Here is a 17,214-nt window from a genome sequence, read left to right as displayed (position 1 = left end):
CCTGTTGCCTGCTTCTTCTGCCCCCTATTCATGCCAAAGTATCACCCTGGCAATTCTGCTGCTCAGCACTTTGTAAAAGATGGCTCGTTTTGTCTTTAGCATCAGACGTAGTAGAGGCTGAATTCAAACTTCATGTTCAAAAATGCTCCAAAGCTACAGTCCTATGCACGCTTCCTTGGAAGTCCTGATGCCAGCAATGCTTACCAGCAAGTATACGTGTAGAGGAGGCAGGCTGTAAAAAATTGCATTTGGCTCTTCGCAGAGATGCCTTTGAATTCTGCTCAAACTGGAATCTATGACGGTTCTCCATGTTCTAGTTAAATAATTTTTATCGCTAACTTTTAAATGCCTATTGCAGACATATAAGTTGTTTCCCTCTGCCCTGAATCATGCACCTGAGGTTTACAGAATGGCATTTACATATTGATTACTGCTATAAGATTGGCTCAAGCAATTTCCCCTTTCACCACCTGGAATAATTGCTAGTTCTGAGCAAATGGAAGGTGGAGAATGCTGTGAAATCTGCCTGCCACCATGCAGCTTATAGGTCACCCAAAACTGCAGGAAATGTGCCATTTTAGCCTTTGCTTTATTCCAACCTCATAGCCCTTTCTTTTTGATTTGCTTGTTGCTGCATATGCCAGCAATGAAAAGACAAGGCGCCCACGCCAGGTTCTTTTTCTGTCATCCATTAAACCTGGGTGTTAATTCTTCTAACAGTGAAAGAACACAGAAGCAGCCAAACCCAAATAACAGACTATTCAAATATATTCAGCTGTTTATTTCACTGAAGTTACTTCCCGTTTCTCTTGGAACAACACTTCAGTTCAGAGCCTGGCTGCATGTTCCCAGGGAAAAGCAGTTTCCATGATGGTGGGATGGATCTGGGGCAGAGAAGCAGCCGGGGGGGGGGGAGGTTTGTGCTTCACCCTTTGCCACCTGCCACATCTCTGCTCCAAATTCCAGATGTCTGGGAATTCACAAAGAAAAAAGTAGCCTGGGGTCACTGCTATTTGGAGCAGTGTAAGCACCCCTCCCAACATTTCTCCCCTCTAAGTCCTCTCTCTAAAAAGCTGGCTTTAAATCTGAGGGTATGCAGCATGTAGATCAGAGCAGGGCAAATGTCAGCCTTGTCAGGTCTGTTTCATGTTTTATTAGCACCCCAAGATCTATCAACTAGATCGAGATGCAAAATAGCCCCATTGGATCAGGCTAAAAGCCCACCAAGTCCAGTGTCCTGTTGTATCTGAGCACATTCTGAGCCTACGAATTTATTTCAGGGCCAGAACTGAACTGAGCTCTTAGTACTTTTCACACAAGTTTGCTCCTTGTTAGCTTTCTTTATTTCAGCAGCCTAATTTAGGTAGAACAAAAGCATTGTGTTGTTGCTCCAGTTAGACAACTGGGAGTCAGAAACCCTATGCTGAGCTACTGCAGTTGGTCCACCGGTAGATCCCACCCATGTAGATCCATTGATGCAAGGTTCACTGGCTCAGCACAGAGCAGAATGATCTCCTTATGCAGCAGACAAATGTAGAAAACTGTAAGAAAAAGAGAGAGAGCAATTAATTATGTAAATTTTCCACGCTGGCGAAGTACACCCCAACAAAGTATTGTGTTGCATATTCAGATTCCTCCGGAGGAAGTAGAAGTTTGACCAGCAGCACCTTGGCATGCCACAACTCACAACTCACCTTGCCCTGTGTGCCAATAGTACATGGGCAGATGGGCACACTCCCTCTTTTTGTGAGAATGCTCTTTGTAAGAGTGCTCTTTGCATCAATTCTTGTTAGTGCCCCCAGAACGCCCAAGACAAGAAAGAAGACACAACTCTCCTGAAATAAAAAAATCCTTCCAGTAGCACCTTAGAGACCAACTAAGTTTGTCATAGGTATGAGCTTTCGTGTGCATGCACGCTCAGACCAACACGGCTACCTACCTGTAACTCTCCTGAAGTTCAGCATCCTGCCTACGATGGACAGTCCTTTTCACATTTTGGGAGATTGCAATGCTGGGGGGGGGGAAGCTCCCCCCCTTTGGCCTAAACCAAACAAGCTCCGAATAAAATAATTCAACAAAACATGCATCTAGAAAGCCAGTGGGTGAATGGGTGAATGGATTTCCCATGTTTGGCACTATCTGACAAATATGCAAGTACTATATCTGTTTGTTGTACAGAAGTTGTGGGTATGTCTTTAGTACCATGAGCTTCCGGCTTTCTGGGAACAAGTTTGTTCCTTTGAGGCCAAGGTGGCTGGCCTGGGAAAGCTGAGGGAGGCAGAGAGGTTGGTGCATGTGACCTTTTGGGATGTTATAGCTGTGTCACACTCCCACAATGATAGCTCCCTGGCTGTTATGAAGAATAATGGTTTCAGGGAAGGAGGGTGTCACCCTGAGAATAAGGGAAATGAGCCCTTAGATGGGACCCATTCCTTAGGGGACAAGCTACTATTCTCCAGGGGTGAAGGGATCCTTGTAGAGAGTGATTTGATAATTAAGAGCATAGATCATTATCAATATGATGCACCAACAGACTGCAGGGTGAATTGTCTGCCTGGTTGCAGGTGTTGCCCATCTGAAGGTTTCGGGTATCACCCATAATCTAAATCAGGCTTCCTCAACCTCGTCCTCCAGATGTTTTGAGACTACAATTCCCATCTTCCCTGACCACTGGTCCTGCTAGCTAGGGATCATGGGAGGTGTAGGCCAAAAACATCTGGAGGGCTGAGGTTGAGGAAGCCTGATCTAGATAGCTGTGTAGATTGTGCTAGGAAGGAGTCAGTGGTTGTGGTGCACTTACACCCTGCCCATCTGACTGGGTTGTCCCAGTCGCTCTGGGCAGCATTCAACATACACAGCAAAACATCACACATTAAAAACTTCTGATACTTGGCTGCCTTCAGAGGTCTTTGGAAAGTTGTGTAGTCATGTATCCCCTTGGCATCTGAAGACCTCTGCCTGGTTCCTTGTAACCTCACTTCCCACAGTGAGGGAACTGTTAGGATCTCCTACTCATGAATAGGACCTTGGCAAAGACACATGCCCAACTGGTATGTTCTCTCCCTCCTGGCCGATTGTTCGGGAGCTTCAAAAGCTTTCTCCAGCTCGAACATCACAGTGACTGATGCCAACTGACATCAGCACACTCAGGGATCTGCAGAGTTTGCACAATTGCGTAACAAACCTCAGTAACTCAGCATTTGGCTAATCTATTTTATTTACATATAAACACACACAGAGCACTGCAACATGGCTCCCTCTCTCTCTAGCATCAGGAAGCAAAAAAGAGAAAGAACAAAGGACAATAATCCCACTTCACGGAACACAGGAACACAAACACCCTGTCTTCGTCACTTCCCACTCTGTGGAATGAAAAACATATACCGTCATGTGATAGACAACAATCCCATGACAGCAGACACGGGCAATGAATCTTCAACAGGAACTGCCAGAAGGCCCTTGGAGCTGGATCCCAGTGTCAGGGGCTGAACAATGGGGGTGGAGACGCTCCTTCAGGTATACAGTGCCGAGGCTGTTTAGGGCTTTAAAGATCACCACCAACATTTTGAACTGTGCTCAGAAATGTACTGAGAACCAACGTAGATATTTTGGGACCATTGTTATATGGTCCTGGCAGCTGCTCCCAATTACCAGTCTGGCAGCCGCATTCTGGATTACTTGTAGTTTCCAAGTTACCTTCAAAGGTAGCACATTGCAGTAGTCTGTGAGGTCCTGGAAGTCAAATTTAAATTGCTAGATAGGATGTTGATAGCCAGGACCTCCGAGGTATATTTCTCTGAAATGTGACAAGTTTCCACTCACTCAACAGGCACAGCTTTGTAGTCTCAGTGCATGGATGAGATGATGGGGTTGAGAGCAAGAGTTTGCATTTGTTACCAGCGCCGTCTTAAGCGCCCCTGTCGCCATGGTGCGCCAGATCTCTCCGGCGCCCTTCCGCCCCGTTTCCCAACGCGGTGGGGCGTGGCGCTGCTGCGCGGTGGGCGGGCAGGCAGACACAGCGCGATCTCTCCGGCGCCCTCCCGCCCCGTTTCCCAGCGCGGTGGGCAGGTGGGTGCCGCGCGCAGCTGCGCAGCGGACCGGCGGACCGGCCGGCCAGCGGGCGGGCACAGCTCGCGGCGCCCTCCTGGCGGGCCGGCGCCATGGTGCCCTGCGCCACCGGGGGTCTACGATGAGCCAGCCCTGTTTGTTACACTGAGGAACATTTGGGGGAAAACATGGCCTGGACAAAAGGGATGGCTTCCACTTGAACTGGATGGAACCAGACTGCTGGAGCTTAAAATTAAAAAGCTTGCAGAGCAGCTTTTAAACTGACTGCAGTGGGAAAGTCAAGCTGAGAATGGTCTGGTTCAGAACTAATCTTCTCCCTGGAATGAAGAAAGAAATGATAAAAGTTGCTAATCAAAGCCAGTTAAAGGGAGAACAGAAACTCCTTGTTACAACAGCTCCACTGGCTACCAGCCTGTTTCTGGACACAATTCAAAGTGCTTGTTATGGCCTATAAAGTCCAGGTTATCCAAATGACTGCATCTCCTATCCAGGGTGTGAGATCTTCAGGGTAGGCCTTTCTCTTGGCTCCGTCACCTTCACAGTCACATTTAAAGAGGACACAAGAGAGGGCCTTCTTGGTGGCTGCTCCCAGATTGTGGAAATCCCTTCCATGGAAGGCTAGGCTGGCACCCTCACTCCTTTCTTCTGAACTTTTGTGTTCAGATAGACCTTTGGCCACTTTGGATGTTGTGGCAGGATCTTTTAATGGTGGGTGTTGCATATGGTGGAATTTCTGATAGGTATCTGGTTGGCCACTGTGTGAACAGGATGCTGGATGGGCCACTGGTCTGATCCAGAAAGTTCTTCTTAAGCTTTTAATTAAGTTTGCAAAATCTCTGGCTGTTTGACACATCAGTCTATCTTCCCAGGGCTCTTTGTGGAAAGCTGTGACTGTTAAAGTGGTTCCATAGTGCGCTAACTATATGGTGTGGATGTGGCCTAACTCTGCCTAACAATGGCATTTTTAATGGTACCAAACTGGTGCAATGGTACTAACCTTTGCATGCGCTTGGCCTCTGTGTGAGTGATGGCAGAGGAAACAGCACACCCTGTGCATAAGTGATGTGCCAAGAATTCAACCATAATGTCTCTCTTGAAGCTTTATAATGCAGCCTAAAGTGTCTTGCTGTTGTAGCAAAGATGGTGGAGAATGCATGTGGGCCTGAAGGCCATTTTCATAATTTGAAAAATATTTGCATAGGCCCATTGCTGTGTGGATTTTGAAGTTATTTTTTTTCCTGCAGAACTCACCTTTCTGGCATCCAAGCAAATACTTAATTGTTGATACTATTTTTAATCCCCCTTCTCCTCCAAATGATTGCCCAATTAACTGCTTCAATATGTTTATGAAATGCCTAACCTGAGAACACCAACAGGCGCAACATTTGGTGCAGATATTTTGATATGAGCAGTAGCTGGTAGTGGTAATACAACAATAATTGCTGGCTCATTTACGGACTATTTAGCTCGTGCAGTGAGCCAGATGAGAACAGCTAATGAGCACAGCTTCTTGCTGTAATTAGTAGAACAATCCTGGCTCACAGATGATTTACAGTTTGGGGGGAAAAATCCGTATAGTGACTGAAATGCTTATATGTTCCAGAGAGGTACACTCATCCAATGTCATGTCATTCTTTCCGCTCTGTTCAAACATTTGCATCACAGGTTTAGTGAAGGACCAAAGTTGGCCAGCAATAAAATAAGACGGCTACAATATAAGACTTCTGCTTGCTAGGGGTTGGAGGTATTAGAACGGGAGCACATATCATGGAAATGGATGGTTGCTGAATTTGATTTCCCTTGTCCAATAGGATAGTAGTAGTACTCAAGGAAGATCCATTGAAGTTAATGGACATGACTAACACAGATTCATGAATTTCAATGGGTCTACTCCGAGTAGGATTTATTTGGATCAATGCTGATTTCGGTTCCTTCATCTGCACAGAATGTGGATATTTTGACATGCACACTTATGAGGAGACAGCACGAGGCATTATTGTTAAGTGTCTGAATATAGAAAGAGCCTGCTGGATCAGGCCAAAGGCCCATCTAGTCCAGCATCTTCTTCTCGCAATGGCCAACCAGATGCCTATGGGCAGCCCAAAACCAGGACCTGAGCACAGGAGAAATCTGCCAGCTTGTGATTTCCAGAAGCTGGTATTCAAGGGCATCCTACCTCTGGCAGTGGAGGTAGCATCATGGCCAGTAGCCACTTTGTCCTCTGTGAAGTTGTCTAATCTTCTTTTAAAGCTATTCAAGTTGGTTGCCTTCACTAGTTCTTGAGGGAGCAAATTCCATAGTTTAACTATGTGCTATGTGAACAAGTACTTTGTTTTGACTGTCCTGAATCTTCCAGGGATGCTCAGAGACCACCACTGCTGGAAATGACACCTGTCATTCCTCAGCATTTATGCTTCTCTCCATGCTTAAGGTGGCCTGCTTACCTTTTGAAAAATCATTCTAGGAATCTTGCAATCACATGAGATTAAACGTTTCATTTCATCGCACCATTTTTTAAATGCTCTGGGGATGCAAAGGGGGTGACTTTGTGAGGCCACAAGAGTTAGTCAGAATTGCGGAGAGCTGGCTTCTATCACAACCAGTTTCCCCTGAGTTGGGAAAATTGTAGGCCTGGTGGTAACAAGATGAGTGTGGTTTCAACAGGGCCTTGACCACATACACAGATTTATTTTCATGGAAATGTGTTCTTCATTTCATTCTCCATGATGGGTCTCCTTAGAAAAAGAACCATAACTGGCCAACCCTTTGGGTTGGATCCACATTGAAGTCTCATTGATTTCAATGTGTCTACCCTAAGCACGACTGTCCAGATCCAACCCTTTGTGCCTCTCCTCTCCCAGAAGGCCTACCAGGTACCAGCAGGTGGCCAATATGTCATTCATAATAGGTATTAGTTCTAAAGCATTTTCACTGTACAATAAATAAGATAAAATACAGGGTCTGCCTACAGGATTACAGTCTATTAGACATAGAGAAAAGAACACAATGGGAGAGAAAATTGAGGAGGATTAACTATCACATGAAAGCCTGGGAGCAAATGTGTCTTCAAGCACTGTTTAATAACCTTCTGGCCTTGAAAGACCTCTGTTCAGTAAATAACATTTTCCTTTCCCAAACTAACATTGCCGCCTCTGCCTTCAGAAGCAAATAATGCACTTCCCACACCTTTTCTTCTCTGCTTCATGTCTATTATAACAACTGCCTCATGCCCACATGGGGCTTTAGCCTCAGAGGGTAGCTGCTGCTGCTCCGAGGGCACTTCTGCTTTGGGTCCCAAGAGCATTTTCATCCAGCCAGATAAACAATGAAAAAGAACTTGTCTCATCTTTGACCATCAATGTTCACCATCACCAATTGTGCCCAGTCCCTCTCCTTCTTTCTGTCTCCTACTGGGACATGCTTTCGGGTTGGGATGCTGCTTTGCAGGGTTTCAGTACAAAATCCCAAGAGAGTGCTCCATAATATACCCCTGAGGGCTCTTGGCAGGAGGGTGCCTCCAGGCATCCTTTCCACTGGAAGCAGAGTTGGCCCAGCCATTAGGCAGGATGAGGCTGCTACCTAAGCTAACAGAAGCCCCCAAGGTGTGGCAACCCCATGGGTGCACTGCCACCTCTGCTAGCGGTGGAGAAGCACCACTGCCATTGGCGCCAGTCTTGGGCAAGATCACATCCATTTTGGGCAAGATCTCGCCCCAAAAGCAACACAACTTTGCCAGAAATTGGCATTGCTTCTGCACCAGTGGCAGATGTGGCAGACTGTGTAGCGACGGCAGCAGAGCGGGTGGTGTAGGCAGCAGTAGCAGCAGGTATAGGAGCAGCAGCGGCAGGGCAAGACAGGGTGGCAAGCAGCAAGTATGAGGGGGTGGCAGTGGAGATGGCAGCACAGAGTGGCACTTCCTGTTTCACCTCTGACTGGAAGTCCCACTGTTTTGGAATGCCACCCTTAAGCATGATTTTTGGAGAGTTGGGTTGTGAGACCTTTACACACTTATCCCCTTGCCTCTCGTGATATTGAATGGGTTTCAAATATCCTCAATTCTCTGCTTGGGGAACCTATGAATGAAAAGGTTTGATCTAGCATATTATGTAGCCCATGCATGTGACTGGCTTGGTGCCTCTGATCTGAATGCTCAGGTGTTCGTGAACAGCCTCCCCACACCCAGTTTGAACCAATGAGCTGCTTGGAAATCAGGGGCAGGTCTCTGTATAATAGCAGGCTCATGCTGTTGTTGTTGTGAGCTATTGCCTGTTGCATCACAAAGTGACAAAACTCCCCTACAACCTATGCAAAATATCCAGCCTCCACCCAGGGCCGCCTTAAGCGCCCCTGGCGCAGTGGTGCGCCGGATCTCTCCAGCGCCGTCCCGTTTCCCAGCGTGGTGGGCGGGTGGGCGCAGCACGGCTGCCACAGGCGCTGCTGCGCGGCAGGCGGGCGGGCAGGCACAGCGCGATCTCTCCGGCGCCCTCCCGCCCCGTTTCCCAGCGCGGTGGGCGGGTGGGCGCCGCGTGCAGCTGCGCAGCGGACCGGCCGGCCGGCCAGCGGGCGGGCGCAGCTCGTGGCGCCCTCCTGGTGGGCCGGCGCCATGGTGCCCTGCGCCACCCAGCCTGGCCGTAGGGCCGGCCCTGTCTCCACCTGTGCTAAGGTGTAAGCTGATGAAAATGACTTAGCAAGATCAGCACCTCTTGTGGAGAGGGAGGGGGGATGACAACAATGATGTTAGTAGCAAAAGTGTGTATTGGAGGATTTGTTTGCCTCCAAATGAATTCAGAGACCAAAGGAAATAGAAAGAGAAGGGAGTTTACAAATGCAATTAAACAAAACAGTCCAATTTGTAACTCTCACCAGGATAATAAAACTCATCAATAAAAAAACCCACACAGACCCAGTTATACTTAGGTGTGTGAAACCACTTGCAAAGCCGACATTTTTTATCCATCCAGGTGGAAGAGGGAAGATAGCAGGGAACAACTTTGGCAGATGTAGGGGTGATGGTTTTCGATAAGACCTCACGAGTGAAACCCCATCGGAACATCATATGTCTCAGTATATGGCAGCTGGTCCAAAGGTTTATAGCGGCAAGCTATCCAACAGTATGGCTTGATTGAAGGCTTGCTTGAAGGTTAAAGGAACTGCATTGCATTAAAAATCTTGCATTTACCTACCTCTTGGGGTGTAACCCATTGCAAGCACACAGCATCGGAGCACAGCGGCGTTGTTAGACATGAAAAATCTGTTTCTCTTAGAAACAAAGAACCTTAAGAAAACTCAAAAGGTGTTGTATGACAAATGTGTAATAGTCAATGGCTTAAAACTCAGCCTTCTAGCTTCTGGGGAAAAATGGATACCCACTGGCAACCCTGTCATTGTCATGGACTTTGTGGATCCTAGCAACCAAAGGAAAAATTACTTTATGGGGAAATGTCATGCAACATGCTGAACTGATGCTGTCTTTTACGCCTGAAAACATTGTTTGGTGCTGCAGTTCTTGTCAACCATTAGAATTGTTAAGGAAATATCATTTCATCGAATAAATGCATGGTTATTAATGTATTTAGCTAAAGAGGGGTACCACCTCTTCCAAACTCCTCATTGACCCTTGCTTATACATTTTTTTTTCCAGTAAGGAAGCCTCACACAATGAAAGATATATAACTCTTTCTGTCTACGTAACTTTATAGTTTGTTGATCCATTTTCTTCTGGTTTGATGGCATTTGAACATAGGCAGGTAAGATAGCAATTTGAATTTGCAAAGCAGATCTTCAGACAGTTGGCATGTCCTATCTTTTCTGGCCATTTCCACTCCTATTTCTGTTTCCATCAGAATTCTCTGAGGCTTGGACAAATTCATGGAGGAGAGAGCTATTGATGGCTACCAGCCAGGATGACTATGCTGTGCTTCCACAACTAGAGGCAGCAATGCTTCTGAATGCCAGTTAATGAAAACCACAGAGAGGGGGGAGAGTTTTTGTACTTGGGAGAGCGCAAAATATGGTCTGAAGCTCAACATCAAAAAAACCCAAGATCATGGCCACTGGTCCTGTCACAATGAGAGATTTTACTTTCTTGGGTTCCATGATCACTGCAGATGGTGACAGCAGTCACAAAATTAAAAGACGGCTGCTTCTTGGGAGAAAAGCAACGACAAACCTAGACAGCATCTTAAAAAGCAGAGACATCATCTTGCCAACAAAGGTCTGTATAGTTAAAGCTATGGTTTTCCTAGTAGTGATGTATGGAAGTGAGAGCTGGACCATAAAGAAGGCTGATCGCCGAAGGATTGATGCTGTTGAATTATGGTGCTGGAGGAGACTCTTGAGAGTCCCATGGACTGCAAGAAGATTAAACCTATCCATTCTTAAGGTAATCAGCCCTGAGTGCCCACTGGAAGGACAGATCCTGAAGCTGAGGCTCCAATACTTTGGCCACCTCATGAGAAGAGAAGACTCCCTGGAAAAGACCCTGATGTTGGGAAAGATGGAGGGCACAAGGAGAAGGGGACGACAGAGGATGAGACGGTTGGACAACATTCTCGAAGCTACCAACATGAGTCTGACCAAACTGCGGGAGGCAGTGGAAAACAGGAGTGTCTGGCATGCTCTGCTCCATGGGGTCACAAAGAGTCAGATCATGACTAAACGACTAAACAACAACAACAACATGACTGTAGAAGCATTCAAAATGTGAACTAGTTAATAAGGCAGTTTCTCAGTTGTATGCTAAAATAAGCAAAACACAATCATGCAAAATTCTTTTAAAATACCATGTAATTCCATGTGTGGAATGAAATGCAAATAGGTTGCATTTTTGTTTTATTGTTTTCCCTGCCTTCGGCCTCTCTCATCATCTGCTTTGTATTTTTATTGTGGACAGGCTTGGAGTGGCATTCTGAAGCAGAGTGAAAACAATCAACTCAAATCAAAACTTGTCAACAGCCACAGCAGTTGAATTGGGGAGTGGGAAGGGGTGGGTGGGGTAGGAACCCAACGTGCCAAATAAATTAAAGAAACCAATGACAATGACAACAGAAATATTCCCAAACAAATCATTTCCCCAATTCTACAGCACACCAGACAATGTTAGCTATTTTGTTTTTCAACACTCCAAATTTATTATACCAATTTGACTGTCATGGCTTCTCTCAAAGAAGCATGGGGCTTGTCATTCACTGAAGGTTCTAATAATGTTCTTCAAGTGACCATCACAGTACTGCAGTTCCTGGGGAGAAATACAACAGTGCAGCCCTACTCAGAAGCAAGTCCTATTGAATTCAGTGGAGCTCACTCCCAGGTAAGTGGGGTTAGGACTGCAGTTTCAAATCAGTTTAAGGCTGCAATCCCATACACACTCACCTGGGAGCAAGTCCCACGGAACTCAGAGGGGCTTACTTTAGAGGAGACATGTATAGGATTGCACTGTGAGCTTGCATATCTGGGAAGCCAGTATCTGCCTTGGTAGCTCAGTCAGTAGAGTGTGAGACTCTCAACCTTAGGGTCATGGGTTCAAGTCCCATGTAGGGCAATAGATTCCTGCATTGTAGGGGGTTGGACTAGATGATCCTTGTGGTCCCTTCCAACTTTACAATTCCATGAAGAAATGGGAGTCAGAGCAGAGAGTCCTGATTTCAAATGTCTGGCTAGCCATGAAGCTCAGTGGGAAAGCTTGGATTGGTTGCTCCACCTCAACCTAAACTCTCTCAATGTACTACTTGTAGGACTGAGTCAAAATGTCCCACCCACCCGAACATTTTTTCCATTTCATTCACTGGTTGCAAAGTAGGGAGTCATTTCATCAGTTTGTAGTGATGATAGCAATGAAGGGCGGCAATGATAACCAGCTGTACTGGCTTGCCAGTCAGGGCCGTCTTAAGCAGGTCGGGCGCCCTGGCGCCGTGGTGCGGAGATCGCTCCGGCACCCCTGCCCTGGTGGGCGGGCGCAGCGCGCAACACGGCTTCCACACGGCTTTGCTGCGAGGCGCCCCCCTGCTGGCCCGGCGCCCTGGCGCCCTGCACCACCCAGCCTACCCCTAGAGCCGGCCCTGTTGCCAGTGGTACATGTGAAAAAGATCTAGGGCAGTGGTATTCAACCAGTGTGCTGTGGCACCCTGGGGTGCCTTGAATGATAGTCAGGGATGCTGTGGGCAACACTGGCCTCTGTCCCTCTCAGTAGCGTCTTAAGATCATCGGGCGCCCTGCTGCAGATCCCTCGGGCCACCCCCCCCTTAAAAAAAAGGAAAGCTCCGCTGCAGAGCGGAACAGGGTCCTAGTGCCCCTGCTCCGCTCATTTACCTCTCTCCTCCGAGCGGCGCGGCTGGCAGGCGTCCAGGAGGAGGGAAAGGGAGGCTGCTGCACAGCTCCCCCACTTGCTGGGGCGCCCCTCAGCACCCCTTGGCACCCCGGCGCCCCACGCCACTAGGCCCAATGGGCGAGCTGCTCCTGGTCCCTCTTTCCTTCCCTTCCTCCTCTGATGCCCTCTTGCGTCTCTTCCTCCCAATGGCTTGCACAGCTCTTTGTTGCAGCAGCCCTGGCTACAAGTGCCCCAGGAGAATGGTGCCTCTAGGGCTGGCCAGGGGCACTTCCTTGGGGCAGAGTGAGAAGGCACCTCTCTTTGGGATGGGGGTTGCAGCTCAGAGACTGGGGTGGCAGCTGTGGTTGCCTGGATGACTTCGAAGAAGAGGGGAGAGGAGAGGAGGCTGAGGAAACACTCCATAAGGGAGGGTGTTTGAAAAAGGGCGAGAGGCTGCCAACTCTGCAGGCAAGGGGTGACATAACTGGGCTCCTGATCCCCACAGGGGTGACACAGAAAGAATGTAGTTGGTCAAGGGAACCGTGGACTCAAAAAGGTTGGAAACGTTTGAACTTGGGGTCTTAGTGAACAGTGTGATGCAGCAGCAAAATGAAAATAAAAATCTTTCAAGGTTATTATTAAAATTGGGCAGAGCAGGCTTGTGTTGTTGGAAAACTTCATCACAAAATTCAGAGTACACATTCCAAAGGATGGCTGTGTTTCATTTTGTGGAACTGTAAATTAGGTAGGTTTGCATTGAAACCTACCGGCATCAGGGATGGGCCTTTGCAGGGGTTTAGGGTCCCAGAATCCACCTGCATGTCTCCATACACTGATTTTGCAAGTGGATTGGTGACCAGGCAGCTTGTTGGCATTCCTTACGGACTAGAATTGACTCTGGGACCTACAGTATCTCATCTGTACTGTAGACTTGTGTAGAACTACTTGTGCTTTCTCCAAGAGCAGTTGATGGGATGGCAAGGCTTACCCAGTAGCCCATCACTGCCATCGCTGTCACTTACCAGGAGAGGAGGGAAAGGTGAGGCAGCAGTGAGGCTGGCATGGTGCAAACACATTAGCGGATCCATCCAGCATTCCTGCTGCATGCTTGCACCGTACTTGCCATGCCTCACCCCTTCCCCCCCAGTAAACCACAGCGGTGGAAATGATGGAAAGTAAGTTAGTGTTCTCACCCCACCAATCACTATTGGGCTTGGCCTGGAATGGGATGAAATGAAAAAGGTGCTTCCAATTCACTGAAAAATATATCTATATTTTTAGGCAGACAAGTGGCATGATTTAGGTAGGACATAAAAGTCATGCTCTTCCAGTGTAGGGAATCCAGCCAAGAGAGATTAAAGATCTTTCCCCAAGGCATTTTGGGCAAGAAGAGCAACTTAAATAACCACTCTTTTTGTTCTCGGTGTCATGGAGGTGGGAAAATGAATTTTAAATCGGCAAATAGCCAGGTTTGATAATAAGTGGACCAAATAGAATTCTGATTTGGCAGGACATTCAGAGCAGAGGGATGTTTTGTTGTTGTTTCTGGGCTTACTATGAAGTGCACAAAATGTCTCAAGTGTTGTATATTATACTTTTGGGGTTGTACATGAATACAATTGACTTCAAGTCACAAGCATAAGAAAACAAAGAATAAATAAAGGGATATAAAACCGCAGCTCTCACTGAGGTAGTAATTATTTGTGTCTTCTTTTTGCATCAGTGATTCTTCCCTTTTAGCCAGACATATGAACAGACCAAACAATTAGAGAAATAATTGAAGATCAGTACCTTCAAAGCTTGTGGTGGCCTGGTTTATGCTTTAGGAGTATAATAATGAGAACATTTCCTTGGTGATGTGTGTGTGCACTGCTGGTGTTCTCAGATGGAGGTTGGAACTTGGATCAGGCAAAAGCTATATATATAAATATATATACCGGTATATGCATGCCCTTTTCAGTTAGTTAGCCCCTAATGAACTGAACTTTTGTTCCTTGCTGTTTTAAGATTCCAATTAAACTTGTTTGTGGAGTAGGAAAAATAATTAAATACATACAGTGCTTTCCCGTTCTTACAGTTGTTTTCTGATGGGACTGAGTTCTAGCAGATTATTATCTATTACAATGTTGAAAGAACGGGGAAGCCTGATTGTTATACATTTCTTTCCTTACTTGTAAATGCTAATCGGCTGTCTAGCTTTATTGCGCCCTATGTGCTGAAGTTACCAATCATTACAGTACTGGTGATTATTATTTTTAAAAAAAGGAACACCTTGTGGTCCATGTATTACCTACACTCAGGGCCAGTGGCTCAAAATTGTTTCAGTTAGGTTCCCCACCCCACCCCCAGTGGAGATGCCAGGTCTGGACCTGAGACCTTTTGCATGCAGATACTATACCACTGATCTAGGATGCCTCTTCAAATTTTAGTGATTTTGGTGTGAATTGTCATCACAAGAAATGACTTCATTTGGCTGCAGCTAGTTACGTATCCTCTCCTAGTTAGCATTTCATTTCCGATTTTTAATGTGGTGCAATGGCTCAGTGTGTCTGCCTGCTAACCAGAAGGTTGGTGGTTCAAGCCCACCCAGGGACAACTGTTGGGCAGAATTCCTGCATTGCAAGAGATTGGACTAGATGACCCCCAGGATCCCTTCCAACTCGACAATTCTATTATTCTAAACAGTTACTGATATTGAATCAATGCCAGAAACGAATGGTCATTGCAGTGCCTATTTCACCCTATCCAGAATGGGTGAGACTATGATGGCTTAGACTGAGTGATACCATTTTTCTTTCATTTTTTAAATATATTTTATTAATTTTCCAATTAAAACCAATTATATCACATTCATTATTTCAAATTATACACATATATATCAATCAAACCGAATGTTATGCCAAATCATCTAAAAAAATTTTTGGGGGTTCCCATGCTTCAAGAAATTGGGGATTCCTCGCAACCGTCCACTGCCGTCTTTTTTCTAAAGTTCAAATCGTCTCTCCGAGTTCATAATAATCCAGATCTTTCCCTTACAGTCACATAGATGTTTTCCACTTTCAACCGATTGTTTCCCAGCTGCTGAGATAAATATCAAACAAGGTTTCACAGATGTTCTTTCTCCTGTGTGGGTTAATCAGTCCAGCCTCCCCATAAATCTTCTTGGTCTGGAGCTCCCTGTTGCGTCGTCAACACGAAGCAGCGCCATCTTAAAAAGCTCAAATCACTTTCGTTTTCTCTCATAACCATGTAGATTAACGATCTTTGTAAAATTTACAGCTTTTCCAGGCAGAAGACCCAAACATCAAACCATAGACTCTTGGTAAATTAATGGATCTCCTTGCCCTATAGCTGAACTTAGCTTCAGGTCGCTGCTCCAATTCAAAGTGCGTCACAGCTCATAAATCCTCCGAACGCGTCCAGGCACTCCTTCCGTCCAACTAGAGGGGGGCTTTTCTCGTCGGCAACTCCACATCTTTAAAAAATATGCTCAGTAACAACAGTTTATAAAGTTCAACTCACACAGTCTTTTGCTTCTCTTTCACTCCAAACAAGCCAGGACATCGCGTCTGGGAAGGTACGAAGTAACTCATATGAAGAAAAGAAAAAAAACCTCACTTCCCTTATCGCTCCGTCCCCATCAATCCTTCTTCCAGATGAAATACAGCCTTTGACTCCTCTCCCTCAGCAGCATAAATTTCTCAGCAGTAAACAGCGCTTCTTCCCCTCCTTCTGAAGTATGTCCATAGATTTAAGCCTAATTATCTTCTTTAACCATGGAAATCCCCGCCATGCAGATTAGCGTCCGGGAGTCCTGGCCCTCGTAAGTGCTTCAGCCCAAGCTCCCCCCACTCCATAAACAGTCGGAGTGGGTCTGGGGGCATCGCGGGCCAGCGGCCCCTCTCCGTAACCCCCGGAGAGGGTAGGGGGTTGCCATTTACTCCCCTAGCAACCGCCAAATTCCTTACGAAGGTCAGAGGGATGGAAAACAGGTCCGCCATTCCTGCCGGCGGAAACCGGAACCTTTGAGTGATACCATTTTTCAAAGACATTCACTCAATTTTGGAAACTAAACCCACCAAGTTTCCTGTGGTTCTCATTTCTTTACTTTTCCAAAGTTTCCTGGTCATCTGATTGTTGATCAGGCATCCAGTTAACCTCTTGGGGAGGGGTTTTGTACAGTTTATGTGTCCACCCTCTCCCAGCTACATTCCCAGTGAAAATGTTGTTTCCTAGAAGGATGTGGTGAGCTGCCGAGAGTTCCAGCAGTGTCGAGGGCCAGATGAATATATTATTGGCCTATGCTAACATTGGCCACTCTCTGGACACCGAGCCACAGCAAAGTCAGCCCTGTACGTATCCTGCCTGTCACATGTTTTGGTCACCACTAAATGACGTCCCACACTAAGGATAGAGTGGATCCTGATTTAGTCACACTTAGCTCAGACCCACAGAAATCAATGGAACCACTGTAAGTATGACTAAGGGTGCCACCCAAACCTCCTCCCTCTGTCGGCAGGGCTTTATAAAACTGCAGGACCACTGCCGCATCCACAGCCCAGGTATGCACAGCAACTCAGATGGAAGGTGAGGAGGAGTAAGATCACATCAGGCCTGTGAACTCCGAAGTAGCATGATTTTTGAAGCATGGCTGCGTTTGGGTGAATGAGGTGGGCTCACCTTTAAATGCAGACTGAATTGGATTTCTTCCACATCCATGATTTAGACCCTATTAAAATTGTGGGTCTGGGTGTGGGTTGAGAGAATTTTAGGCACTTGGCTTCTGCAGCTTCATATTTCAGGTTTGTTTTTGTTTGGCTGTGGCATGTTGTTTGAGTTGG

The 17,214-nt window shown here is 46.6% G+C and overlaps 1 non-coding gene across 1 annotated transcript; it reads left to right on the top strand.

Moving 5' to 3' along the window:
* The first annotated feature begins 11,535 nt into the window (after positions 1–11,535).
* Positions 11,536–11,608, top strand: TRNAE-CUC (transfer RNA glutamic acid (anticodon CUC)). Its single transcript has one exon. It is a non-coding gene; the product is annotated as a tRNA-Glu (tRNA).
* Positions 11,609–17,214: the final 5,606 nt, after the last annotated feature.

The sequence above is a fragment of the Zootoca vivipara genome, chromosome 1 (genome assembly GCF_965207765.1).
Source record: "Zootoca vivipara chromosome 1, rZooViv2.hap1.1, whole genome shotgun sequence".
Taxonomy (NCBI): domain Eukaryota; kingdom Metazoa; phylum Chordata; class Lepidosauria; order Squamata; family Lacertidae; genus Zootoca; species Zootoca vivipara.
Note: the sequence above shows the minus strand (reverse complement) of the source record. Positions and strands in the feature narration are given on the sequence as shown.